The sequence below is a fragment of the Sycon ciliatum genome, chromosome 13, assembly GCF_964019385.1.
Source record: "Sycon ciliatum chromosome 13, ocSycCili1.1, whole genome shotgun sequence".
NCBI lineage: Eukaryota > Metazoa > Porifera > Calcarea > Leucosolenida > Sycettidae > Sycon > Sycon ciliatum.
The window spans coordinates 12,111,047-12,115,561 of NC_088655.1; the positions used below are offsets into that span (position 1 = coordinate 12,111,047).

A 4,515-nucleotide genomic window follows, 5' to 3' on the forward strand; every position below is an offset into this window, starting at 1 on the left:
TAAGTTGACATCAGATTTCTATTTTGGATCCACTAAGGTGTGACTTTGCTATTGCCTCAGTATGTGGGTGCATAGCAACCCACTCATGTTGTATGCAGGGGTGACTTTTGCTTCGCCACCAGTTGTAACTCCGCCCCCAGTAGCCAAATCAGTCAGTTTCATTGGCTACATCACCTTGCTGTGAGTAAGACGGCTTGAAATGTGCTTGGATCCATACAAAAACTGGATTCAAGTGGATCCAGTTTTTGAATTTTTGAAATTGTTGCTATGCTGTGACGTAGCACTTTCAAGCCCTATAGGTATCGCTCACTGCATGCCAGGGTAGATCGAAGACTCAAACTATGCCGTCTGCATCCACGCACGCACATGATCCAGGAGCGCAAAACCGGGGAGAAGGCAATCTTGGAGTTGGACCTGCTAAAGAACATAATAATAGAATGTTGATCTCCCTTGTTGGCTGCCAACAGGCAACAGGGTGGTCACACGCGTGTTGTAGAGGGCTGTTGCTACCCTGCGCAATTCCCCCGCTCGTAGACATTGCCGACGGAAAAAACGTTGCATACTTAACCATCTTCACCCTCTGTCTCTGTCTGGCTGTCTGGCTGACAGACAGCCAGATAGGCAGACGAATATCTGCCTGTCTGTCACTCACTCTCTCTGTCTGTTTTATGTCTCTGTATATCTGTCTGTCTCTCTCTCTCTCTCTCTCTCTCTCTCTCTCTCTCTCTCTCTCTCTCTCTCTCTCTCTCTCTCTCTCTCTCTCTCTCTCTCTCTCTCTCTCTCTCTCTCTCTCTCTCTCTCTCTCTCTCTCTCTCTCTCTCTCTCTCTCTCTCTCTCTCTCTCTCTCTCTCTCTGTCTCTCTCTCTCTCTGTCTCTCTCTCTCTGTCTCTCTCTGTCTCTCTCTCTCTCTCTCTCTCTCTCTCTCTCTCTCTCTCTCTCTCTCTCTCTCTCTCTCTCTCTCTCTCTCTCTATCTATCTATCTATCTATCTATCTATCTATCTCTCTCTCATGCTCATCGGTACAATACTTTCTGGGATGCTTATATCAGATACGCTCAGTCTCTGATTTAGCCACCCACACTCCCTGTTGGCAGGGACAACTGCAGTTGGAACCCGGGACGGATACCCTGATGCCATCACTATTAGGGGTGAAACGAAGGTGTCAAAGGTTCGAAGAACCTTCGTTTTCATTTGAAACAAACCTTCGTTTTCAATTCAAAAGAAGGTTAACACACGATTTCTGCACACACATGCACTGATCTTCCTTGTATACAGGAGGTACTGTACTGTAGTTTGTACAGTGCACTAGTTTTGTGTCCACTTGGCTCCCGTAGGTGCCATTGCAAGTGCATAATGGGGCTGTTAAGTGATGACGTCACAGTTCCTTCGATACGCATAACAACGATCCCACTGGGGACAAACAAAAGTAGCGTCGTCTCCACCGACCCAGTTGTCAGTGGCAACATACATGTATAGGAATCGTGTACATTTCTTCGTTTCTTCTTTGCTGTTTTCAGTGAGTGTTTTGTTTTCTCTTTGTCCTTGATCTCGACGATGTTGTCGTGCTCATTACCTTACTGAGACGTCTCTTGTGACTGTAGCCAGTGTCATGGAGGATTTTATTGGCGTGACAAGGTAGATCGCCGAGATCGAGCGTGAAAAACGCTCTGCATTAGTAGCTCCTGTAGAATGTTTTCTGGGTTGGCCTATCCATGGTCAACAAAACCAAGGTGCAAGACAGCATGAGAGATCGTGTTAACGATGTGAACTCCAAAAGGTAAGCTCCTGAACAAGTGGAAAGATATGGGTATTTACAAACTCTCTCTTCATCCATCGATTGGCGCTATGCATTGCATTTTGTCTTCACAGATAATCTGGCCAAATTTATTGTAACTAGAGAGTGCAATCGTGCACTGCTTGGGGCCCATCCCAATGTCATCACATGGCTGTGGTGACTAGTGTATATCTGGGAGAATTTTTCCTCGACTGATACGGAGTGCGGATGGATCGATTATGAGAAATGCGAACATGTGAAGTAAGTAATTAGTTGTGTCGAAGAAATGTGCAATAAAATAAAATTTACTTTACACTCAAACATACACTGTAGATGTACATGTACATGTAACATCATGATAATGATTCCATCTTCATTGTCCCGCAACTGGTATACCATACGCACCGAATACATGGTGTGTGTGTGCGCGCGTGCAAGCGCGCGCATGTACATGCACACACTCTCATGCGTGGCCGAGTCGGCCAGATGAACAGACCATGCATTTACACGAGGTGTCCGTAATGTCATTGGAACGCTGTACTTTATGACTTTATTCCAAAAGAGTATGTCTTGCCCCTGACGAATGGAGTTGTGTCTGTGCTCAGCGGGTATCGGGCTATGACGCAACACTGCAATCAGCGCTGCAATTAAAAGAGCACTGCATGGATTATTTTGACTAACTTCCTTTGCGTTTACTTGGTTGAGCCCGTGGTTTCATTTCTGTGTTCTGTCATGATTGGCCTCTGGAAATAATCAGAGTGGATGTCATTTTGCCATGTGTGCCTTGTGCGACAGGTTCAAGGCTAGATGCACTTCACATTCGGCGTGCGATCTCAGCGTCTGGGACCTGATGAAGTCTTGGTTGGATAATTATTCAAGCCTGATACTACTCGACACACCAATGTACATGTCAATGTAATTTTTTCAGAGCTGCACTATTTACGTGTTGATGCTTACTTCGGTGTTAGCGTGTTTCCCCCGGATTGTTTCTATCATCATGATCGTGTGTTCTTGGGCTGAGCGAGCACATGCACAAGTGTGCAGCTATAACCCTGTGTATCTTTGGTTACACTTTGTTCTGCAATGCATGTACCTTGTAACATTATGTGCTTGCACTGCTTTGTCTGGCCTGCGTATTTCAGGACTATTCAGTGCATTAGACCCAGTTTTGTTTGGTTGCCGGATGACCTCTTGTTGCGTCGCTCTGTATTTGTATTCATCAATTTTTGGGCTTGAGAATTGAGCTGTTGTGTGGTTCCCAATATGAAAACATCATGCTGGTGCTCTGTGTTTCGATTATCGACTGTCGGAGCAGTCATGCATTTATTAGCAGAACGGTCAATACTGTAGTCTTTTCACGTGTTTGTCTTTTTTGTGTTTTCGCCGGGGGTATTAGCGGTAACGTTGCACACAGAACGGCAGTGTTGCATCACTGGACGACCCTGCCTCTGCATCTGACTTAATTTCCCCAGGATCTGGTGCAGTTACACCAGACAGCCACTTCCTGTAAACACGCAAACAGCAAAAGAAGAGATCCCGCAAATCAGGAAAAACCATTATGGAAAATTTAGAGTAGATCATACAACATTCAATAATCTGGAGTAATTACAGTGAGACAAACACTTCAAACAGTGCTCTCTCTCTCTCTCTCTCTCTCTCTCTCTCTCTCTCTCTCTCTCTCTCTGTCTCCATCCTTCCACAAATACCCTATGACAATTCCCTAGAACGATTTTATTTTATATTCTTAGGACATCATTCTGAACATAATAAATTCTTCCATGGGTCTTCAATCACCACGGAGGGCGAAAATATATCTAAGTCATGCAGTTTACGGGAGGTACGAGCTGTCATGGATATAGAGGCTGATACTGTGCCAGCGTGAGGGCAGAGACAGAAAGAAGACACTGATTTCTTGAACAACTCACCTATATATAATCGAATCCACAAGGAGCGCTCATACTTTGATCCATCAGGACGCGAAACATCTTCAAAGCACTCTCAAACACGGAGTTTTACTGTGGGCAGCCAATTTCACAGCCATCATGAAGGCACTCGACGACTACAGGAGTTTTGTAGAGGAAAGAACAAGGAGTAAAGAGCGACAACAATCGCTTGAAGAAAAAGCAAAGAAAAACAACAGTTACTGTCTCTCCAGTCATTTAGATGCTGTTGCCCTTGACATCTGGTTCCATCCAGAGGACGCGACTTTTGTTTGTCCCCAGTGCTCTCCGTTGCTATGCGTATCGAAGGAGCCGTGACGTCACACTTAACAGCCCCATAGGCCACGGACTGCGATTGAGCATGGCCATTCACGGCCACTGTGTGCAGAAGAGGTCTTGCGCAGTTGGAGCTTCAAACTGCGCAGTGCAAAAGTTATGGGCGTGCCAATTGTGGTGACTGCATATGCAAAGTCATGTACTTTGTAGGGCACATGCACAGAGTGTGCTTCAAGAGGAACTGTGAACTTGTAAAAGAATCCTTCGACACCTTCGTTCGTTTTGATGAAGAAGGTTCGTTTGGCACATTGAGACCTTCGTTTCACCCCTAATCACTATGCCTGTTCACCGGCCTTAGTGGCGAATGCAGTGTATATTAAGTGTGATGCTCGTATAATACAGTCCAGTAATTCATGCATGCTAGATTACCCTAGTAGCATGGCCAATAACGGTATCGATGCATAGAATTTACACCTGCAACCATCAAACAGTGTGCACACAAACGGCACAAGCAGATTAACACCA

The 4,515-nt window shown here is 45.4% G+C and overlaps 1 long non-coding RNA gene across 2 annotated transcripts; it reads left to right on the plus strand.

Annotated features, from left to right (window-relative positions):
* Positions 1–1,359: 1,359 nt before the first annotated feature.
* Positions 1,360–3,132, plus strand: LOC135829419 (uncharacterized). Of its 2 annotated transcripts, XR_010555813.1 has the most exons (3): positions 1,363–1,777; positions 1,870–2,035; positions 2,570–3,132. It is a non-coding gene; the product is annotated as an uncharacterized LOC135829419 (long non-coding RNA). The 2 variants fall into 2 exon arrangements; XR_010555812.1 differs by having other exon boundaries at positions 1,360–2,035.
* The last annotated feature ends 1,383 nt before the right edge of the window (positions 3,133–4,515 follow it).